This window comes from Aythya fuligula, chromosome W (genome assembly GCF_009819795.1).
Source record: "Aythya fuligula isolate bAytFul2 chromosome W, bAytFul2.pri, whole genome shotgun sequence".
NCBI lineage: Eukaryota > Metazoa > Chordata > Aves > Anseriformes > Anatidae > Aythya > Aythya fuligula.
The window spans coordinates 15,887,553-15,912,679 of record NC_045594.1 but is presented as its reverse complement, the minus strand read 5'-3'; positions in this window follow the sequence as shown (position 1 = coordinate 15,912,679).

Genomic DNA, 25,127 nt, shown 5'->3' with positions numbered 1-25,127 from the left:
CAGGCCCACCCCTCGATCACGAGCCCACCTGTATGTTGCATTTCTACCTTGATGGCCTGAGGTGTCATGGGCCCATCGAGCTATAAATAATTCACCCTTGTGTTGCCAGTGCAGGTCCACCTGAGCCACTTCAATCTTAGCAGCCTGACCCACCTGCTGTTTTGTTTTGATGTTCTTCAGTATCTTGATTCTTGGGCACATGAGCATCTACGTGGCGTACCTTTGCAACCAGGTTCTCTACCCAAGCAGCAATATCTTGCCACAATGCAGCAGCCCGGATGGGTTTTCCCTTGAGCTGCCAGTTGTTCTGCTTCCACTGAGGTAACCATCCCCACAAAGCATTTGCTACCATCCATGAATCGGTGTAGAGATAGAGAACTGGCCACTTTTCTTGTTCAGCAATGTCTAAAGCCAGCTGAAAGGCCTCCACTTCTGCAAACTGACTCGATTCACCTTCTCCCTCAGCAGCTTCTGCAACTCGTCGTGTAGGACTCCATACAGCAGCCTTCCATCTCCGACGCTTTCCCACAATACGACAGGACCCATCAGTGAACAGGGCATATTTCTTCTCATTCTCCGGTAACTGGTTGTACAGTGGGGCTTCTTCAGCACGACCCACCTCCTCCTCTGATGATATCCCAAAGTATTTGCCTTCTGGCCAGTCCATAATCACTTCCAAGATTCCTGGGCGACTGGGGTTTCCTATTCGAGCCCGCTGAGTAATCAGTGCAACCCACTTGCTCCATGTAGCATCAGTTGCATGATGTGTAGAGGAGACCATTCCTCTGAACATCAAGCCCAGTACCGGCTATTGGGGTGCCAGGAAGCTGCGCTTCAGTACCGACCACCTCCAAAGCAGATCGAACTCCTTCCTATGCTGCCAATATCTCCTTTTCAGTTGGAGTATAGCGGGCCTCAGATCCTCTGTATCCCCGACTCCAAAACCCCAGGGGTCGACCTCGAGTTTCCCCAGGTTCTTTCTAACAGAGGCTTCAAGTGGGGCCATTCTCCCCAGCTGCGGTGTAGAGCACATTCTTTACATCTGGTCCTGTTCAAACTGGCCCAAGGGCTTCCGCATGGACTATTTCCTGCTTGATTTGTTCAAAGGCTTGTCGTTGTTCAGGGCCCCATTCAAACTCATTCTTCTTACGGGTTACTTGGTAGAGCGGGTTTACAATCAGACTGTAATTTGGAATGTGCATTCCCCAAAACCTCACAACACATAGGAAAGACTGTGTTTCTTTTTTGTTAGTTGATTGAGACATAGCTGTTATTTTGTTGATCACATCCAATGGGATTTGACGACGTCAACCTTGCCATTTTATTCCTAAAAACTGGATCCCTCGTGCAGGTCCTTTGACTTGATTTTGTTTTATGGCAAAACTGGCCTTCAGAAGGATTAGGACTATTTTCTTCCCTTTCTCAAAAACTTCCTCTGCTGTGTCATCCATCACAAAGATGTCATCGATGTACTGCAGGTGTTCAGGAGGTTCCCCCTGCTCCAGCGCAGACTGGATCAGTCCATGGCAAATGGTAGGGCTGTGTTTCCACCCCTGGGGCAGCTGATTCCAAGTATATTGGACTCCCCTCCAAATGAAAGCAAATTGTGGCCTGCACTCTGCTGCTAGAGGGATGGAGAAAAATCATACAAAATCACAAAGAATTTCTAGGTTGGAAGAGACCTCAAGATCATCGAGTCCAACCTCTGACCTAACACTAACAGTCCCCACTAAACCGTATCCCTAAGCTCTACATCTAAACGTATTTTAAAAACTTCCAGGGATGGTGACTCCACCACTTCCCTGGGCAGCCTGTTCCAATGCCTCACAACCCTTTCGGTAAAGAAGTTCTTCCTAAGATCCAACCTAAAATTCCCCTGGCTCAACTTAAGCCCATTCCCCCTCGTCCTGTCACCAGGCACGTGGGAGAACAGACCAACCCCCACCTCGCTACAGCCTTCTTTAAGGTACCCGTAGAGAGCGATAAGGTTGCCCCTGAGCCTCCTTTTCTCCAGGCTGAACAAGCCCAGCTCCCTCAGCCGCTCCTCGTAGGACTTGTTCTCCAGGCCCCTTACCAGCTTCGTCGCCCTTCTCTGGACCCGCTCAAGCACCTCGATGTCATTCTTGTAGCGAGGGGCCCAAAACTGAACACAGTACTCAAGGTGCGGCCTCACCAGAGCTGAGTACAGGGGGACGATCGCCTCCCTAGCCCTGCTGGTCACACTGTTCCTGATACAAGCCAGGATGCTGTTGGCCTTCTTGGCCACCTGAGCACACTGCTGGCTCATATTCAGCTGACTATCAACCATCACTCTCAGGTCCTTCTCTGCTTGGCAGCTCTCCAACCATTCCTCTCCCAGCCTGTAGCTCTGCTTGGGGTTATTGCACCCCAGGTGCAGGACCCGGCACTTGGCCTTGTTGAACTTCATGCAGTTGACCTCAGCCCATCGGCGCAACCTATCCAGATCCTCCTGCAGAGCCTTCCTACCCTCAAGCAGATCGACACACGCACCTAGATTGGTGTCATCTGCGAACTTACTGAGGGTGCGCTCAATGCCCTCCTCCAGATCATCGATGAAGATATTAAAGAGGACCGGCCCCAGCACCGAGCCCTGGGGAACGCCACTAGTGACAGGCCTCCAACTGGACTTGACTCCATTTACCATGACTCTTTGGGCCCGGCTATCCAGCCAGTTTCTAACCCAATGAAGCGTGCGCCAGTCCAAGCCAAGAGCTGCCAGTTTCTCGAGGAGAATGCTGTGGGAGACGGTGTCAAAAGCCTTGCTGAAGTCAAGGAAGACCACATCCACAGCCTTTCCATCATCCACCCAGCGCGTCACTTTGTCATAGAAGGAGATCAGGTTCGTCAAGCAGGACCTGCCTTTCATAAACCCATGCTGACTGGGCCTGATCGCCTGCTTGCCCTGCAAGTGCTGCGTGATGACACTCAAGATAATCTGCTCCATGAGCTTCCCTGGCATTGAGGTCAAACTGACAGGCCTGTAGTTTCCCGGGTCAGTCCTCCAGCACTTCTTGTAGATGGGCGTCACGTTTACTAGCTGCCAGTCAACTGGGACCTCCCCTGATAGTCAGGACTGTTGATAAATGATGGTAAGCGTCTTGGCCAGCTCCTCTGCCAGTTCTCTCAGTACCCTCGGGTGGATCCCATCTGGCCCCATCGACTTGTGCACATCCAAGTGCTGTACCAGGTCACCAACCATTTCTTCGTGGATAGTGAGGGCCACATCCTGCTCCCCATCCCCTTCCACCAGCTCAGGGTACTGGGTATCCAGAGAACAACTGGTCTTGCCACTAAAGACTGAGCCGAAGAAGCCATTAAGCACCTCTACCTTTTCCTCATCTGTGGGTAGTTAGGGTCTGGCGGCCGGAAGATGTCGCGCTGTACGGAAAGGTGGAGCCCCTCCCTTGATGGACAGTAGCGTGTGGTTGTAGTGGGTTTACGTGGCAAGGTTTTGGTAGCAGAGGGCTATAGGGGTGGTTTCTGTGAGAAAGATCTAGAAGCTGCCCCATGTTTGGGAAGGGCCCCATTGTTTTCCAGAGCTGAGCCAATAAGCGATGTTGTTTGCGCCTCTGTGAGAGCATATTTAAGACAGGGAAAAAAACGCTGTGCCAGACAGCAGCCGGGAGAGTCAAGGGAGTGAGAAACAGCCTGCAGGTGCCAAGGTCAGTGTAGAGGGGGGGGGAGAGGTGCTCCAGGCTCCGGAGCAGAAGTCCCCTGCGGCCTGTGGTGAGGACCATGGTGAAGCAGGATGTCCCCCTGCAGCCCATGGAGTACCACGGTGGAGCAGGGTTCCACGCTGCAGCCCGTGGAGGAGACCACGGTGGAGCAGGTGGACCTGCACCGACGGAGGCTGCCGCCTGTGGAAGACCCCTGCCGGAGCAGATTCCGTGTGGGAGCTGTAGCCCATGGAGAGGAGCCCACGAAGGAGCAGGTGATCTGGCAGGAGCTGCTGCCCGTAGGGGAGCCAGGTTCACATAATCACAGAATTTTCTAGGTTGGAAGAGACCTCAAGGTCATCGAGTCCAACCTCCAACCTAACTCTAACAGCCCTCCACTAAACCATATCCCTAAGCTCTACATCTAAACGTCTTTTGAAGACTTCCAGGGATGGTGACTCCACCACTTCCCTGGGCAGCCTGTTCCAATGCCTCACAACCCTTTCAGTGAAGAAGTTCTTCCTAACATCTAACCTAAAACTCCCCTGGCTCAACTTAAACCCATTCCCCCTCGTCCTGTCACCAGGCACGTGGGAGAACAGGCCAACCCTTCCTCGCTACAGCCTCCCTTGAGGTACCTAAAAAGAGCGATAAGGTCGCCCCTGAGCCTCCTCTTCTCCAGGCTGAACAAGCCCAGCTCCCTCAGCCGCTCCTCGTAGGACTTGTTCTCCAGGCCCCTCACCAGCTTCGTCGCCCTTCTCTGCACCCGCTCAAGCACCTCGATGTCCTTCTTGTAGCGAGGGGCCCAAAACTGAACACAGTACTCGAGGTGCGGCCTCACCAGAGCTGAGTACAGGGGGACGATCACCTCCCTAGCCCTGCTGGCCACACTGTTCCTAATACAAGCCAGGATGCCGTTGGCCTTCTTGGCCACCTGAGCACACTGCTGGCTCATATTCAGCCGACTATCCACCATCACTCCCAGGTCCTTCTCTGCCTGGCAGCTCTCCAACCATTCCTCTCCCAGCCTGTAGCTCTGCTTGGGGTTATTGCGCCCCAGGTGCAGGACCCGGCACTTGGCCTTGTTAAACTTCATGCAGTTGACCTCAGCCCATCGGTGCAGCCTATCCAGATCCTCCTGCAGAGCTTTCCTACCCTCAAGCAGATCGACACACGCACCTAACTTGGTGTCATCTGCGAACTTACTGAGGGTGCACTCGATGCCCTCCTCCAGATCATCGATGAAGATATTAAAGAGGACCGGCCCCAGCACCGAGCCCTGGGGGACGCCACTAGTGACTGGCCTCCAACTGGACTTGGCTCCATTCACCACGACTCTTTGGGCCCGGCTATCCAGCCAGTTTCTAACCCAACGAAGCGTGCGCCAGTCCAAGCCAAGAGCAGCCAGTTTCTTGAGGAGAATGCTGTGGGAGACGGTGTCAAAAGCCTTGCTGAAGTCAAGGTAGACCACATCCACAGCCTTTCCCTCATCCACCCAGCGCGTCACTCTGTCATAGAAGGAGATCAGGTTCGTCAGGCATGACCTGCCTTTCATAAAGCCATGCTGACTGGGCCTGATCGCCTGCTTCCCCTTCAAGTGCTGCATGATGACTCTCAGGAGGATCTGCTCCATGAGCTTTCCTGGCACTGAGGTCAAACTGACAGGCCTGTAGTTTCCTGGGTCAGCCCTCCGGCCCTTCTTGTAGATGGGCGTCACGTTTGCTAGCCGCCAGTCGATTGGGACCTCCCCCGATAGCCAGGACTGTTGATAAATGATGGACAGTGGCTTGGCCAGCTCCTCTGCCAGTTCCCTCAGTACCCTTGGGTGGATCCCATCTGGCCCCATCGACTTGTGCACATCTAAGTGCCGTAGTAGGTCACCAACCAGTTCTTCATGGATAATGAGGGCCACATCCTGCTCCCCATCCCCTTCCACCAGCTCAGGGTACTGGGTATCCAGAGAACATCCCGTATTGCCGCTAAAGACTGAGGCAAAGAAGGCATTGAGCACCTCCGCCTTTTCCTCATCTCTTGTAACTAAGTTTCCCCCCGCATCCAGTAAAGGATGGAGATTCTCCTTAGTCCTCCTTTTTGTGTTGATGTATTTATAGAAACGTTTTTTGTTATCTTTAACGGCAGTAGCCAGATTGAGCTCCAGATGAGCTTTGGCCTTCCTAATTTTGTCCCTGCACAGCCTCGCTACTTCTTTAAAGTCCTCCTTAGTGGCCTGCCCACTTTTCCAAAGATTATAAACCCTCTTTTTCCTCCTAAGATCAAGCCACAATTCTCTGTTGAGCCAGGCCGGTCTTCTTCCCCGCCAGCTCGTCTTTGGGCACGTGGGAACAGACCGTTCCTGCGCCATTAAGACTTCCCTCTTGAAGAGCGCCCAGCCTTCCTGGACCCCTCTGCCCTTCAGAACCGCCTCCCAAGGGACTCTACCAACCAGTGTCCTGAGCAGCTCAAAGTCAGCCCTCCGAAAGTCCAATACAGCGGTTTTACTGGTCCCCTTCCTGGCCTCGCCAAGAATAGTGAACTCCACCATTGCGTGGTCACTCTGCCCTAGACAGCTCCCGACGATCACGTCCTCCACCAGTCCTTCTCTGTTTGTGAAGAGAAGGTCTAGCGGGGCACCTCCCCTGGTAGGCTCACTAACCAGCTGTGTCAGGAAGCTATCTTCCACGCTCTCCAGAAACCTCCTAGACTGCTTTCTCAGGGCTGTGTTGTGCTTCCAGGATATGTCAGGGAAGTTGAAGTCCCCCACGAGTACAAGAGCTGATGATTTTGCAACCTCTGTCAGCTGCCTGTAGAATTCCTCATCCGTCTCCTCATCCTGGTTCGGCGGTCTATAGCAGACCCCGACCAGGACACTAGCCTTGTTGTCCCTGCCGATCCTAACCCAAAGGGACTCGACCTTGTCATTCCCAACCTCGAGTTCTACAACCTCGAAAGACTCTCTAATATAGAGAGCCACACCACCACCCCTTCTATGCTGCCTGTCCCTTCTATAGAGCTTATAGCCAGGCATTGCAGCACTCCAGTCATGAGACTGGTCCCACCACGTCTCCGTGATGGCAACCAAGTCGTAGCCTGCCTGCCGCACGATGGCTTCCAGCTCCTCCTGTTTGTTACCCATGCTGCGTGCATTGGTGTAGATGCACTTCAGCTGGGCCATTGCCTTATCCTCCGGCCTTGCCATTGTTCCCCCTGGCACAGCCCCAACAATCCTAGCCTCAGCCCCATCCCCCTTCCTACCTAGTTTAAAGCCCTCTCAATGAGCCCTGCCAGTTCCTGGCCCAGGATCCTTTTTCCCCTAAAAGATAGGGACCCGTCTGCGGCCATCAGGCCAGGTGCTGAGTAAAGTGCCCCATGATCAAAAAACCCAAGATTTCTGCGTTGGCACCAGCCCCGGAGCCACGTGTTTAACAGGTGGGCTTTCCGTGTCCTCTCTGAACTCCTCCCTGCCACCATAGGGATGGACGAAAACACCACCTGCACTCCCGCTCCATCCACTAACCGACCCAGTCCCCTAAAGTCCCTTTTGATAGCCTTGAGGCTTCTCTCTTCGATGTTATCACTGCCCGCCTGGACTATCAAAAGGGGGTAATAGTCAGAGGGGCGTACCAGGTTAGGAAGCTTCCTGGCAACGTCCCTGACCCTGGCCCCAGGGAGACAGCAGACTTCCCTACGGGTAGGGTCCGGCCGACAAATAGGGCCCTCTGTTCCCCTAAGAATCGAGTCACCAACAACAATAACCCTCCTGTCTTTTTTGGTGGAGGCAGTCCTGAGGCGCGGAGTCGACCTCCTCGCTCCAGGCATCCTCCTGGGAACATTTGCTACCTCTTCCTCACACACCGGCCTCTCAATCTCTAGGGCCTCAAACCTGTTGTGTAAGGGCACCTGGGAAGGTGGGGCCGGAAGGGGAGAGCATCGCCTGCGATGTCGAGCAGGGACCTGTTTCCATTCCTCCTCAGCTCCCAGATCCCCTCCCTCTGCCCGACGGGGACAGGGCAGGGGGTCCGCCCCCATTTGGGGAGTCTCACCTCGGCACCTCCCCTTGAGGCCCTGCAGGGAGTTACTCCAGAAGTCTATCTCCCGCTCACACTCCCTGATGGCCCTCAACCTCTCCACCTCCTCCTTGAGCTCCGCCACCATGCGGACCAGGTCATCCACCTGCTCGCACCTCACGCACGCAGTTTCTCTGCCTCCCGCCGATGGCAGCAACAGGCTCAGACACTCCTTGCATCCGGTGACCTGAACTGCGGCATTCTTTAACGGGTAGTCGGTCTGCGTGTGTACCGACTTTCTGGTTGGAGCAGTTTTCTCCTGAGGGATGGACCCCGTGGTACGGACCCATATCTGGAGCAGTTCTGGAAGAGCTGCTGCCTCTGGGAAGCCCACGCCGGATCAGTTCATCAAGGACTGCATCCCGTGGGTGGGACCCCACAGCACAGGGGACGAGAGTGACCGAGAAGGAGCGGCAGAGAAGAAGTGCTGTAGACTGACCATAACCCCCATTCCCCCGTTCCCCTGCGCCGCTCGGGGGGAGGAGGTGGAAGAGGGTGAATGGGGGGGGAAGGTGCTTTTGGTTTGCTTTTTCCTTTGTTTTCTCACTTCTCTCGCTTGTTAGTAATAGGCAATAAATCTTAGTATCTCCTTATGCCGAGTCTGTTTTGCCCGTTACAATAATTATTGCGTGATTTTCTCGTCCTTATCTCAATCCTTGAGCCCTTTTCACATATTTTCTCCCCATTCCTCTTTGAGGAGGGGGAGTGAGAGAGCGGCTGTGGTGGAGCTCGGCTGCCCACTCGAGCGGAACCACGACAGTGGTCTGTGATGTAAGCAAGCAGAAGTGACGTTATGGGCCTCGGGTATATAACACCATGTGACTCGACAATAAACGCCATTTGCCATCCACCACATTGGTGTCTGTGAGCCGATGGACCGAGCGGCCTGGGGTTGGTTGCCGTGCCGTTCCTGAACCAGGTCGCCACTGCCCCCTGAAGGCAACACTCATCTCTTGTAACTAAGTTTCCCCCCGCATCCAGTAAAGGATGGAGATTCTCCTTAGTCCTCCTTTTTGTGTTGATGTATTTATTAAAAAAAATTTTGTTATCTTTAACGGCAGTAGCCAGATTGAGCTCCAGATGAGCTTTGGCCTTCCTAATTTTGTCCCTGCACAGCCTTGCAACATCCTTATAGTCCTCCCTAGTGGCCTGCCCACTTTTCCAAAGATTATAAACCCTCTTTTTTCTCCTAAGCTCAAGCCACATTTCTCTGTTCAGCCAGGCTCGTCTTCTTCCCCACCAGCTCGTCTTTGGGCACGTGGGGACAGACCGTTCCTGCGCCATTAAGATTTCCTTCTTGAAGAGCGCCCAGCCTTCCTGGACTCCTCTGCCCTTCAGAACCGCCTCCCAAGGGACTCTACCAACCAGTGTCCTGAGCAGCTCAAAGTCAGCCCTCTGAAAGTCCAATACAGCGGTTTTACTGGTCCCCTTCCTGGCCTCGCCAAGAATAGTGAACTCCACCATTTCGTGGTCACTCTGCCCAAGACAGCTCCCGACAATCACATCCTCCAACAGTCCTTCTCTGTTTGTGAAGAGAAGGTCTAGCGGGGCGCCACCCCTGGTAGGCTCACTAACCAACTCAGGAAGCTATCTTCCACGCTCTCCAGAAACCTCCTAGACTGCTTTCTCTGGGCTGTGTTGTGCTTCCAGGATATGTCAGGGAAGTTGAAGTCCCCCACGAGAACAAGCGCTGAGGATTTCGCAACTTCTGTCAGCTGCCTGTAGAACTCCTCATCTGTCTCCTCATTCTGGTTCGGCGGTCTATAACAGACCCCGACCAGGATGCTAGCCTTCTTTACCCCACCGATCCTAACCCAAAGGGACTTGACCTTGTCATTCCCAGCCTCGAGTTCTACAACATTGAAAGACTCTCTAATATAGAGAGCCACACCACCACCCCTTCTGTGCTGCCTGTCCCTTCTGAAGAGCTTATAGCCAGTCATTGCAGCACTCCAGAAATGCATTAGCGATATCAATTGTGGCGTACCACTTGGCTGCCTTTGATTCCAGTTCGTATTGGAGTTCTAGCATGTCCGGCACTGCAGCACTCAGTGCAGGCGTGACTTCGTTCAGGCCACGATAGTCCACTGTTAGTCTCCACTCACCATTAGACTTTTGCACTGGCCATATGGGACTACTAAACGGGGAATGAGTCTTGCTGATCACTCCTTGGCTCTCCAATTGATGAATTAGCTTATGGATGGGAATCAGGGAGTCTCGGTCGGTGCGATATTGCCGCCGGTGCACAGTTGTGGTAGCGATTGGCACTTGCTGTTCTTCGACCCTCAGCAGCCCCACAACAGAAGGGTCCTCTGAAAGACCGGGCAAGGTAGGCAACTGTTTGATGTCCTCTGTCTCTAAGGCAGCTATACCAAAAGCCCACCGGAACCCTTTTGGGTCCTTGCAATATCCTCTTCTAACATAGTCTATGCCACAAATACACAGAGCATCCGGGCCAGTCACAATGCGGTGCTTTTCCCACTCATTCCCAGTCACACTCACTTCAGCCTCCTATACAGTTAACTGCTGAGATCCCCCCATCACTCCATAAATACAGATGATTTCTGGCCCTTTATAGCTCGTTGGCATTACAGTACATTGTGCACCGGTGTCTACTAAAACCTTATACTTCTGTGCGTCTGATGTACCAGGCCATCAAATCCACACAGTTCAATAAACTCAATTGTCCCTTTCCTCCCCCTGGCTGGAGGCAGGGCCCTCAACATTCTTCTCATCCTAATTGAAAACATAGCACCCTACCAGCTACTAGGAGAAAAATTATTTCTATCCTAGCTGAAACCAGGACATACTCCAGAGTTTAGATATTAGCAGTAAGCAATGGAAAAAGCAGCCTACCCATCTGCAGTCAGATTTTTATTGTCTATTGCAAGAACCACATATAAATTTTTAGTCTCCTTAAGTCCATGCTTCGCTTAATCAAAGTTCATTTCAGTCTTAAGGCTGGAAGGAATTAAGACTGACTTTCAGATCTCTTATGGCCTGACTGCTGGTCAGGGAATCTTTCCATGTTTGCCATTTCCTTGAGCTCCCCAAGGGTCTGCCCTTCATTTTTCTACTGAACACCTGGTTTTCTAACATATGAAAAAGATTGTCAACCTCATGAAATTAAATTAAAAAAAAAAAAAGTAAATATACAAGTTTATCTTAGGTTTTGAACCAAATTTTGTGTACATACTTAATAATTACATATTCCTGGAAATATCTCATCCTGTTCCAATCAGTAAATGCCTTTTTTCCTGCTTTTTATTTTTGAATTTCTGTAGTAAAAAAAAAGCTTGAGCAGGGGAATTTACTTCCTGATCCTTCTTAATGTGGACTTCAGGAAGGTGTTTCCTTTGTCTGAAGTGATGGGACTTGGTGGGGTCAGGTTGATGGTTGTACTTGATGATTTAGCAGGTCTTCTCCAACCTAGGTGATTCTAAAAATTTTATTTTTATATCTTCTTCTATATAAACACTTTGACCTACTGTTGGCAGAACTGAATTCTTTTTAAATTCAGCTTTAGTATTGTTTAAATTTGGCAATTCAGAAACTTATTATCAAACTGAAAATTTGATTGCAGAACACTTTCACAAACACTTTTTTGCTCTATATGGTCAATATTTTCAATTTAATAAGTGAGTCAGGAATATTCCTAGAAACTGGCTTCCTAGGGTTTGTGAATTGAACCACTTAGGCTTTTGATGACTTTTTGTTTGTATATTTATATAATATTTAATCTTAAGATTTTTTAAATATTCTAGTGGGTTTTTTTGAAAGTTGCTATTTCAGTTTTTCATTTTACCCCATGTTGCATCTCATGAGAGATTTGGCACTATTAAAAGGGAATACAGTGAGCACTTCCCAATGAAGTTATGGACAATCCTGCAAATACACAAGCTCTTTATAGGAACAAAAGTTACCTTGTGTGTTTGAAATAAGATGCAAGTTTTTGTCAAGTTACTGCAGGAACATTATGAACATAATTGATTTGAGAAGGGAAAAGTAGTGATCAAGTGGTGTAACTCATGTTTTTTTGTACTGTAAAAACTCGAGAGACTTAAGAGCATTTACAATACAATTGAAATGGTATTAATGTTTCTTCAAATACTTGAGAAGTGTTAAATTTTATCTGTACTCAGATCACTCTTAAAGGATTTTAGGATCGTGATTCTTATTTTCCCTTTGGTTAATATAACATATGACTAAAATAACTTACTGCATGCTGCAGCAACAAAATGGGATACTAAGAAAAATGCAATATGTGTATTAACACATCAGTTACGAAGTTATTAAGAAGGAGCAAAGAATTAGTAGTATTTATTACGTAACTGTGTTTTTAATGTCTATTTTTATTGTCTACTTATTCTGAACATTTTTTCAGTCTTTCTGAATATACTCTATATGTTTAAAAAACAAAATCCTTACCTTATTTGTTAGTACTCTGAATGAATTTGAGATCAGCTTTATTTAAGCCCATAATTTCAAGTTGCCATCTGAAGATGCAGAATATAGTTATAAGACTTATAGAAAATAGTGAATTGTGTTTCTTGAGAGCAATTTAGCATCTTCAGGAAATTGTACTTACAGATTTTTATTTTTTTTAGTGTTTTGCCTCTATGTAATATGTGAAATACTGAAGTAAATAATTGCCTTTCATCTGTAGGTAAACTGTTTCACATTAACTTTGGTTATATTCTGGGTCGGAACCCTAAGCCTCTGCCTCCCCCAATGAAGCTGAATAAGGAGATGGTGGAAGGCATGGGAGGAACACAGAGTGAACAGTACCAGAAGTCTCGTAAGCAGTGCTACACAGCCTTTCTTCATCTCCGCAGATAACAAAACTATTTGGATAAGTTAATAGAGCCAGAGTAAGACAGAAGACTGAATGAATCAGGGAAGATATTCCTGTTGAAAATTCAAAACTTGTGTCCGTGTTCAGAATGCAAACAAGAATTTGTACAAAACAAAGAAAGGAAACCATCACAACAATGGTATAATGCAGAGCTTGAATATAATTGCCTTTTAAGTTAAGGTCCTTAGTTTTACTTGTTTAATAATATAGCTTTTTCATAAATTCTGTGGGGTTATTAAATTGTTTTTTTGGATGTGTTTTTGCCCTTAAGCAATTTCTCTGATTACTGGTGATCAAGTAACTATCTTTTTAACTCTAAATCATTATTCATTTTCTGCTTTACCCTCCTCCAGTTTAGACAAGTGATGATCAAAATCAAATTCTTTGCCTTGAAGATAGTATACATAAGCTTAGTTGGATGCAGGTCCTCCAGAACAAATAGCTGCTGCGTGCGGTAGTCAAGTATGTTAGCAACTTCTGTAGATACACAGAGCAGTGGCAGCTAAAGCCTCTTCAGATTTCTATTTATGGACCAATTGAGCACTCCTTTAGATTTGGAAGCAGCTTCATTCCTTTACATTGACCATATAATTTACCATCATCTTTGTGTTTGAACAGAATGCAGGTAAGCACTCTTGGTGTGTCCAGTGACTGATTTAGTACATTTTCCCTGGAGATGAAAGAATGTCACATTAATATCTAGATCACACAATGTAAACCTTCAAATACATGAAATAAAGCAAAAATATGAAACGAATGTGAAAAATATCTGTATGAAAAGTACATAGCCAGTGATATGAAATGATACCAGAAAAAAGGCACAGGTAGTTTCTCCCTTGTTAAAAAGAGAAAAAGAATAAAGCATTTTGTAGACTTACTAAAAGCAATTAAGTAGAATGAAAAAGCAGTGGCATGTTAGCAGCAAAGAATGTGTGACTTCAGAGAACAATCAGGAAGGCTAATATATATTCAGTGTTCTAACTTTTGCTCAAAACTTCACAAATCAGAAATACAGTACTATGAAAGTAATTATTTTTTTGTTGTTTAAATGTGGGTATTTCAGTGGAAAGGTCTGTTATGTCAGTGAAGGATTAGCCTTTGCATTAACTACTTTATGTAATGTTTTGCTACAGAGGTCATACTCAAACGTGGAGTACAGCAGCGATTTTGGTATAAAACTGAACTGTAAATCAAGATGGCTTCATTTTTAATTCTGGGACCGTAGTTGTAATTATCTCTCCAATATTTGTTCAGGTTTATAGGAAAAATGGTTCTGGATAAATATCTTTAAGGCTTTTAACAAAGGAGGCATAGGATAATATTGGTATCACAATAACTATTACTTTAGGCAGCTAGGATTAAAAATGATCAAGATTACTTGTTTATTGAGGCAGGAAAAAAAAATAGAGGAGGAATGGCTTAGCTCTAACAGTTTTGCACATTGATGCCAACCTGTTCACAGATACTTCTGGCTAACTACAGTGAAATCATAACCTCTAATTGCTAAGTCAAAATGTAAATTCCCTATTTGTTATCTCTATTAGTTCCTCTTTTATTCTTCATTTCCCTGGGGTATAGACAGTGTTCTGCTTATTTCTAGTGCTGAATCCGTCTTTCAGGGTTCCTGGTAGAATACTGTTGCACGGTGAAAACAAGATAAAAACAGTTTCCAACTTATACATGGAAAAGATTTTGTTCTTATTTTTAGATGAAAGAAGTTTTGCATATGATCATTGCTGAGGGACTTTGTTTGTTTGTTTGTTTGTTTTTCCCTAGGAAGAGATGGCTTTCCACTTTTTTGAACACCACTGATCAATCGTATGTGTTTGTCAGCAGTGCTGTAATGAAGGCGTAGCAGCATTTTGCACCTTTTTTATAGATGTTGAGCTTATTTAAAAATGCTCAAGTCCTGTTGTTTGTCAGCTTTCCCTCCCCTTTGAATTCCCAGCAGGATCCATCAGAAAAGGATCTAGAATCAATACCTGAAGATATTTTTCCAGCAAAATGTCTAATGTTAGGGTGAATTTGGGTTGTCAGTGGACCAGCTGTGAGTATCTTGACACCGTGTCTCATGCACCAGTATGCATACACTCTTGCTCATCATATTAATACGTGGCTTTGGGACTGGTACAACGGGCAGAACTTTGGGTTTGCTGATCATGGGAAGGTCTATGGGACACCAGGCCTGCTGGCACCAGATGGGATGCGCCTCTCTCAGAGGGGTAAAAGGATTTTTGCTCAGGAGTTAGCGGGGCTGATAGATAGGGCTTTAAACTAGAGTCAAAGGGGGCAAGGAATAAAACCAGGCCCGCCGGTGATAAGTTAAAGGGTGACATGTTAGAATCAGAGGGACTGTGTGCCAGAGAGGTCCTTTGGTATGCTCCACTAGGTGCTGCATGCAGTGAGGCGCATTTGAAGTACTTCTACACAAATGCACGCAGTATGAGGAATAAAATGGATGAGCTAGAAGTCTTGGCCCAGTCCCACAGCTACGACATCATTGGCATAAGCAAAACCTGGTGGGATGAGTCCTGTGGCTGGTGTGTCGCAATAGATGGTTACAGGCTCTTCAGGAGGGACAGGCAGGGCAGGCGAGATGGTGGGGTGGCAATGTACATGAAGCATGGGCTGGACTGTGTGGAACTTCAAGTTGGCGAAGGCAAAGTTGAGAGCCTCTGGGTAAGGATTAAGGGATGAACAAATAAAGGGGATGTCATGTGAGTCTATTACAGACCACCAGGCCAGGATGAAAACAACAATGAATTATTCTTTGCGGAACTAGGATATGCCTTGAGATCAACTCCCCTTGTCCTTATGGGGGACTTCAACTTGCCAGACGTCAACTGGGATCACCACACGGCTGACACGAGCAAGTCCAGGAGGTTCATAAAGCACCTAGATGATAAATTCTTGGTGCAGGTGCTAAGGGAGCCAACTAGGAAAAGTGCCCTCCTAGATCTGTTGCTGGAGAACAGAGAGGGTCTTGTGACCCGCAGTCTACTGCTTCCTCGCAAGGGGGAGTGGAGGGGCAGGCGCTGACCTATTCTCCTTAATGACCAGTGATAGGACCTGTGGGAATGGTGTCAAGCTGAGGCAGGGGAAGTTTAGGCTGGACATGAGGAAGAGGTTCTTCACCGAGAGGGTGGTTGCACACTGGAACAGGCTCCCCAGGGAAGTGGTCACTGTACCATGCCTGTCTGAATTTAAGAAGCGATTGGACTGTGCACTTAGTCACATGGTCTAAAATTTTGGGTAGACCTGTGTGGTGCCAGGAGTTGGACTTGATGATCCTTATGGGTCCCTTCCAACTCAGGATATTCTATGATTCGTGCTTCTGGCTCTTGGTTTTTTTTTTTTTTTTTTTTTTTTCTGCCCCTAGCATACATGACTCCTACATAAGACCCTTTCAGGAGTTTACATTAGTCTATGTATTCTTGCCCTTTGTCTATCGCATCCTGTTATACATCTTGTTCAGTCTCTGGTTTGTCCAGCCCTACTTTACCTCCTGTTTCTGCCCACTTAATTTCTCATTACATAATTCAGGTTGCTTTCACCTGAATGCTATTATAAGGAGCATTAAAAGCAAAGAAAGTAGTCTGTCCTTAGCAATTGCTAATGCTTCCTATTGCTGTAAGCTACCAGTGACCTAGGAATAGCCTTGAGAAAGTTTAGCCGTAAGCTTTTAAGTATGTTTAAAATGAAATTTGCTTGTTTCAGGCAAGTAGAACAAATTTTCATGAAAACCTGTAGTAACCATTTCTGGCACCCAAAGCAACCTGACTGCCAGATTTCATAGCCGGATTTGAAACAAAATAGTAGTGTAATTTTTTTTTGTGCTAAAAGACATTTTCCAGATTCCAGTCCCTTGCCTTTGGGAAAGTGAAGCAGAACAGCCGAAACAAATTAGACAAAAGATTTCTGTCCAAACAGTTTAAATTAATTGTGTTCTAAAGAGTTAAACCTTATATTGAAACGTTTTAAGTAGTGCTAGTTCCTGTTACTAAGTGTCAAGAGTTTTTGATAGAATTAAGCTTTACAAGAGAGATTTTTGTTGAGCAATATTTACTTTGTAGAATATGGCTAAAAGTCATTTTCTGTAGTTAAAATATTTCGTACTCTTACAATTGCCAGCTTATATGTATTCACAAGTTTTCTAATAAATTTTACTCAAAAGAATTCATTTTCTATCATCAAATAAGCTCCTGTTGCTCTTAGAAAAGCAGTATTTCAGATTTTGAAGCTAGTTGCATATTTTCTCTGTAAAAGAAGACTAGATCTCTTTAGAGCGTAAGGGAAGTTTCAGTTTATGTTGAACAGGTTGGAAATTATCCTTTCAAATATCAACTTACAGCTAATTTCCTGCAAGGGCAAAATTATGTTCTTTAAAAGATTTACAAATACTACCAATACCATATTAAAACTGAAAACTACTCTGTCTTTTCTCTTTAAATAGTTATAACTGACATCTGCACTACCAAAGTTATTGCAGCTTAAGTGAGCAACTGCAGACTTAGATCTGGTTAAACCACTCATAGTCAACCTGTTATGGTAAAAGCCCTTGCAGCAAAATGAAAAATCATTATAATTGTGAAGACTTAATTTGTTTAAATGCTAATTTATATATTATTGCTATGTAACTGTTATTCCTGTTAATAAAGGTAACCTTTGAATCAATATCCAAACATATGTTTGGTCTGCTAGAAGTACAAGAAGTATCTGTAATGTAAGAAATAGAAGTATCTGTAATTTAAGAAATATCTCACAATATTTGAAACTGTTTATATTTGGTGTGTCTCTGGATAAACATTGTTCTAAAAATTGTTCTATTTTTATAAGATTGTTTAAAAAAATCAACATAAAACCCACCAAAAAACAGAGTGGTCTGCGTTCAGTTTTGGCAGTTCAAGACAAGGCTTAAACTGTCATTCCTGTTATTGGACATCTTAACATAAATACGTCCAAATAAAGTGGTGTGTATGAATCTCCTCTGAAACATTACCAACTCAAGTTGATTTTATATTTTCTTATATGAAGCTGTTTAGAAAACGTTGTCTTTTGTACAGTTTGCAAAGTGTATTTATATTATCTTCTCTTCTACTCAGGTATTCCAACTTGATCTTGAACTTATTTTCCCTAATGATGGATGCCAACATTCCAGATATCGCTCTTGAACCTGACAAGACTGTAAAAAAGGTAACAGGAAAGACCGCTCTTGTCTTGCATTAACCAAAGCTTTAGTGTTTTCTATAAGCTATGTATGCAAAGATTCAAAATTATTTAAATTAATATTTCATGTTCTAATACAATTCTCTTGAAGGTAAGTGAAATGAGTCCAACCAAGTTATTCTTCTAGCCTGTAAGAATATGTTTAGATTTTCCTAATTTCAAATTGATATAAAGAGTTCATATAGTCATTCAGTTTCAGTTCTGCAAAGGCTGACAGTGTATTGCTTTTTTTTTTTTGGTGTGTTTGTTATGGTGAGATCTCGAAAAAGCAGGTGAACAGAGGGCTCTTTTATAAAGAAGGTGTTGACATTATAATCTACTGGATGAACACAACTATGTTCAAAGCAACTCTGAAAGTATTTTGGTTTTGTTCTGTTTTGTTTGTTTTGCTTTACAGAAAAAAATATTAGGAAACCAGCTATAAAATGTCCTAGCAGCAGAATCATCTTCTTTTTTTGTAGAAAGGTGAAGAGGTCACTTTTTAGATACTGGTAGAAATTTTGTTTTGAATGTTTAATGCCAATTAGTCAAATCAGTTCTGAGCTTTGTTAGTACTAATAAAAAAAGAAACAAGATGTCTTGTATCTCTTGGGCTGAGTGGAAAGTTTGTTCAGTCATTTAACAAGATAATACTGTACCTTGTTGCAGGAAAATTGAATAAATGCCTTCATCATCTCAACTGACTTTTTTGTTTGCCTTTTATTAAAGCTTTAAACAAAAAAAAACATATATTTCAACAGACTCATTTAGTAATTTAGTAATATTAGAAATTTAGTAATATTTAGAAATTTAGTAATATTTATAAAAGGCAAGTAAACAGTGCTGGGTGCGCAGGGAGTCTACGCTCTACCAACACGCACACATGAGCATCGAACTTTCTAAATATACAGAACATTTCTTTTACATACTAAACCCAAGTACGCCTATACATACGTACAATCAGAAAAGGTATCAGTTGAAACATAAACATCGCAAAGTTTAAAAGGCAAGTGTTTAACAAACAATCCTATAAGTCTATTACTATTAATGTTCATGACTGGGGGAGCATAGTTGGAGTTGGTAATCCTGGTTGAAGTGCTCCCATATCTTCCATGACTTCATTAATTTTTCTCAGATCATATAACAGTCTCCATTTTCCATTCCTTTTCTTGATTACAAACACTGTAGAATTCCAGGACTAGTTGTGGGAACAATATGTCTTGCTTTAAGTTGTCAAGCAACTTGGTCTTCGGGCATTATGTATCCTATTCTTCCCGGATCGAAGGGAAACATATCCATCTCCTTTTCAAGGCCAATAGGGCCTGGGTCAAAAGGCACGTCCAGGTCACCAGGGGGCATAACAGCAAAGTCCTGCGATGGCAGTAGCTGTGGGGTGCCAATGGTGTAGCAGAAGGATCGGTGGACGAGCCCGCAGCTCCCTCACTATGTGGCAAACCACTCATTTCTGATTGTGGCCCCACATGGCTCTTTAAGGCCTCAGAGACTGCTCGCCAGGTGCCGAGCAATCCCACCGCAACTTTGTCATTTTCAGTTGCATAGTCCCCCACCTTGACCTCAATTTGGTCCCATATTTCAGGATCATAAACTGTCCGATTGTTAATACGGAGAATAAGCTGTCAGGTTACCAGGACAGTCTTTGTTCCTAAGGACGTATGATTCCCCATAATGCGCAACTGCTTACCAGCGAGGGGCAGTTGTGTGCGTGGGTCCGCTTCTCTCAGTTTGAGCATCTTCCCAGCTCCGGTGCGCCTATTTCCAGCGACTTTCTATACAAGCTTCTTTGAGCAGTTTACTGAGTTTGGCCAAACCTATCTTCATGAGGCAGTCAATGTCCCTGTTCCTGTCCTGGTTTCCATTCTGCTAGCCTGTCCCTATTCATTCCTTTTTTCTACTTCTTTATTGATGACATAACTTCACCGTGTTGCCCTTTTTTTTTCTTTTTTTTTTTAATCTTGAGGACAGGCTCCCCTCTTATACCCTTCTCCACACAGCAGTTCTTTTCAAAACAACTTTTCATTGGTCAAACAACTTTGAATACAACAACAACAGCAAACACCCAGAAACTTCCATGACTTAAGGGCTGGAGAACAAGCAACCCGAGACTGCACGGAGTCTCCTGAATCACGCTTCTTTGTTCCGTCTAAATTCTTTATATTCCTGATGGCTTCATTGTTAAGAGTCTGATGTTATCACCAGCCATGGGGCGGTGGGGTGGGATTCGGTTTCCTGTGTGTTTAAGAGTGTGACTGAGACGGAATTAGTTCTGAAGCGAGTGTGGAAGTCTTCTAACCGCGGTTCCAATCTCCCGCGAGGGACTTGGCCGGTTAAGGACCGAAGCGATTCCTATAAGATTTGTGGGTGGGTGATAGGTCCTAAACTCCCTGCAAGACACTCTTACTAAGGTAACCAAGGGCTGTGGGAATTGCCATAGTAAAATACCTAGATGGGTCAGACAAAATCGAAGACCAATGACCAGAAGAAAGGGAGCAAATTACCAGACGTACCACCAGAAAGTCCATTAGGAATAACGATTGGAAATTGGAACGATAGGGGCCCCAGAAAATGAAAGAGTAAATTAAAAATGGTTTAGTATTGCATGATAGAATGGCCAAAGGAGCCTTTAAGACCACATGTCCTTTGGCCTGTTTTTGGATCCTTTGAAGACTGGATTTGCCAGGCCTTAAATATACATGTTAATTCAAAGAAACCTTTTAGCCAAGAAGAAAGTGATTATGCAGGATTATGGATCAGGACTTCAGGTCCTTTTCTAGCCTCAATATTTACATTAAAAGCAGACGAGAAATTTGAAGAAGAAGAAAAACAGGAAAAATAAAAAGATGATAAATGGGAGCCGCTGGATAACCTACCACATCCATATTCTAACAATCTACCCCCGGTGGCGGCGCCCCCTCCGGTGGCCGTGGTATCTCCAGCAGTACCACCGTTGCCCCTGCCTCCACCACTAACAACAACGGAATTAGACCGACCTCTGGCTGTGTGTACGAGAAGTAGGACTGCCGTATCTGAGAGAGCTTCTCTATATCCCTTAAGAGAGGTACCCCTCGGAGGCTATCAGGGATGCATCGGGTTCGTGGCAGTCCCATTAAATACCACAGCTGTAAGGAATTTCAAGAAAGAAATGGGGACTCTATTAAATGACCGCCTTGGAGTAGCTGAAAAACTGGACCAATTCCTAGGCCCCAATACTTATACCTGGGAAGAAATACAGTCCATTTTAGAGATCTTATTTACTGCTGAGGAAATGGGAATGATTAGGCAAGCTGGAATGAGGATTTGGGAAAGACAGAATCAAGCAGGACCCCCAGGAGACCAAAAATGGCCAAATGTGGATCCCCACTGGGATCATCAACAACCCCAAGGAAGACAGAATATGAGGGATTTGACAACATTAATCATACAGGGAATAAGGGAAGCGGTTCCCCGAGGGCAAAACATTAATTAAGCATTTAATGAACAAAAAGGGAAAGAACAGAATGGTTGGAGAGATTAAGGAAAAGCCTACAAATGTATTCTGGAATTGACCCAAATACAGTGGGGTCAATTGCCCAAGGTAGGGAGGATAAAATATCTATTGGTAATAGTAGATCATTTAACACAATGGGTAGAAGCTTATCCCGTAGCACAAGGTACGGCACAAATGGTGGTAAAAATTCTATTAGAATACCTGATACCTAGATATGGGATAATCCAGTACGTTGATTCTGATCAGGGCACACACTTTACTTCTGAAATAATAAAATTATTATGTCAGTCATTAGGTATTCAGTGGGAATACCATACTCCGTGGCACCCACGAAGCTCAGGGAAAGTAGAAAGAATGAATCAAACAATGAAACAACAGTTGGCTAAATTAATGATCGAGACACAAATGCCCTGGTCGAAATGCTTACCATTGGCACTTTTAAACATAAGAACTAAACCACATAGTGAGACTGGATTATCGCCATATGAAATGTTATATGGTATGCCTTATTCTCAAGGGATGCCTACAGGGAACAATGTAGTTGAGGATCGTAGCATCCAGAAATATATAATTACTATTGGAAGGAGATTACAAGAGCTAAGAGAAATTGGAATGATGGCTCAAACACCACCTTTAGGACTTGCTATTCATAAGATACAACCAGGAGACAAGGTCTTAATAAAAAAACCTGGAGGGAAAAATCATTGAACCCCCAATGGGAGGGACCGTACCTTGTTTTACTTACTACTGAAACAGCTGTGAGAACAGCAGAAAGGGGTTGGACCCATGCATCGAGTAAAGAGACCAATAATTACCGAAGCTTGGAGGGTTGAGTCCGCTCCTGGGGAACTGAAATTAAAGCTAAAGAAGAACTAATATTCTGGCAACGAGGCTCTGCATGAATTAAGGGCACCAGATAAAGGGGACAAGCCTGAAGGGAGGAAAGGGAGAAGGCAAGACTGGGGCAGGACCCTCCACTGTGGTGTGTATGGTCTACCGAGGGAGGCAACCCCTATGGGTATTGACTACCGAGTGAGAAGGCCTCAACCAAACTTCTCCCGTGTTGCAGGAAGAACGGCCAAAAACACGAAAGACACCAGTATGGTCAAATCATGCTCTCCCCCTATTACCCGAATAGCCTGACTTTTATAGCAAATTTAATAGGGGCGGATAGTGTCTCACACAAGATTATTGGTCAAAAGCACTCAGACAAACAACTGCAAGAAAACAACCCCCTTGTGATAAGCAGTCACGTAGATCTTGTCCTTGAAGCCAGCTGCTGCCAACAATATTTTTTAATTCCTCACTCGGGCGATATGGAACATTGTCATGGCAACTTCTCGTAGTCATCCTGGTAGCTTGGTTTGCTCAGCTGCAGCAAGTCATGGCCTCCTTGCTGTTTCAAAAATCCCTCAACACTCCCACACTAAAGTCAGGTTGTCTCTGATAGATAAAAGTCTCTGATATCTGGCCAAGAGATTAAGGGGATGGGGAAAGCTGAAGAACAACTAAAAGACAAAGCTTGCAGGGGACGCTGCACAAGTCTCTGACAAGATCCAAGTTGGACAAAAGAGAAGGACAAGAAAAAAAGCCTGGGAGGAAGACTACGAGTCTTCAGCACGAGAGACCCCCAGAGGGACCACCGGAGACTGATACGCATGCTCCAGTAGGAGGGTTTGGATTCCAGAAACTAATTATAATAGCCCTGCCTTTTCTAGAAGTAATAATGAATATGTAGGAGCCTAGGAGCATAAAAACCATCCACCTGATGTAACTGGTGTGCGTCTTGGTGGAGCAGAGATTCCCGGCGCACCCAGCGCTGTTTGCTTACCTCTATTCGTTTAATAAATTGTAAAACTTTGATTGTAATCCCATTTGGGACTTAGCCATTTATTACAGGCCCATGAAACATGAGGACTTCTGGGGAGGGATGCCACATACAGATGGGCTCATGATCAAGGGGTGGACCTGACCACTGAGGCCATTACACAGGTTACCCATTAGCATGAGACCTGTGCTGCAATCAAATGAGCCATGAGGGTAAAGACTCCCTGGAATAGGGGGAGACGGCTTGGATTTCGATATGGTGAGGCCTAGCAGATTAACTACATCGGACCACTCCCACAAACCCGCCAAGGCAAACGGTACATACTTACCATGGTAGAAGCAACTACTGTGTGGCTGGAAACATACCCTGTAAACCATGCCATGGCCCGAAACACTCTCGGGCCTGGAAAGACAAGTGCTGTGGCAACATGGTACACCAGAGAGAATTGAGTCCAACAATGGGAGTCACTTCCAAAACAATCTTGTCACCTCCTGGGCCAAGAGACATGGCATTGAGTGGTTGTATCACATCCCTTATCACCCACAAGCCTCTGGGAAGGTTGAGAGGTACAATAGATTGCTAAAAACTATGCTACGAGCATTGGGTGCTGGGACATGGAAACACTGGGATATAAATCTACTAGAGGCCACTTGGCTAGTTAACAACAGGGGGTCTGACAGCCATCCTGGTCCTGCTGAAACTAAACCCCTACACACTGTGGGAGAAGCTAAAGTCAACAACAGCCACACTTATCAACAGTGTCGTCAACAGCCACACTCCATTCATGGGAATCATCCCACCAGGTTTCCGTGATGGCAACTACATCAGTTTCCTACTAGCATGGTGGCCTCCAGCTCCTCCTGTTTGTTACTCATACTGCGTGCATTAGTGTAAATGCACCTCAGCTGGGCCACCTTTTGGGAGGGAGAAGCCCTAATACCCTCTTGACCATACTCAGGTGTTTCCATAGTTACCAACCTCTCACCAACTCTTGTGTCCTTTCTGCTAATTGCTATGTCATCCTCATCCTTCACCAAAACACAAGACTGCAATGTCTTGCTAGTACATTCATCACCCCCAAGAACTGGCATATTACATTCAGGCTCCTTTATAGTGTCCCCAGTTCCACCCTCACCCCCCTTCATACCTATTTTAAAGCTCTATCAATGAACCCTGCCAACTCCCATCCTAAAACCCTTTTCTGCTGGTGGAAGAGGCTATTCCTGCCTGTTTTCAGCAGGCTTGGTCTCATGTAAATCAACCCACGGTCAAAAAACCCAAACCCCTTCCGGTGACACCAGGCTCGAAGCCAATTATTAATCTGCTGGTTTAATAAAAACCAGCGCATTAAAAATAAAAATTATTAAATATATCAAATAAAGCAAATAATTGAAAATATTAAATATTATATTTAATTGTATATTATATAATTATATATAATAATTAAAATATTAAATGATCTTAAATACAATTATTAAAAATAAAAAAGTTTAATTATTTTGTGCAAGGTTTTTTATAGAAAACATCTGATTATTCTGTGTCATATAAAAGGTAATACATTTAACAAAATAATTCATTGAGTATGACATGTGAAAGTCCTCAGTATCCAGCTCTGTCATGACTAATGTGAACCTAGTTCTCTGGCCCATATCAGACAACAGCAAATTGACTCTTGGGTAGTTTGAATATAAGGCCACTACCAAAAGGAAAAGAAAAAAATCCTGGGTGATTTCCTAACATATATTTACTATCTTCAGACAAAATGGTACAGAATTTGGAGATACTACATTTTAGAATTGGCTGTTCAATCCTTTCATAATATTTTCCTTGCTGCTGAAGCCAACACTGACTTCTGAAACCAGTTAAGAAATTCTAGCGAATAATAAAAGATGATGATGAATCCATGTGAATGATGAATTCCATATGAATCTTCTAAGGAGGAGGAGTGAGAGAGCAGTTGTGGTGGAGTTCAGCTGCCTAGCAAGGTAAAACC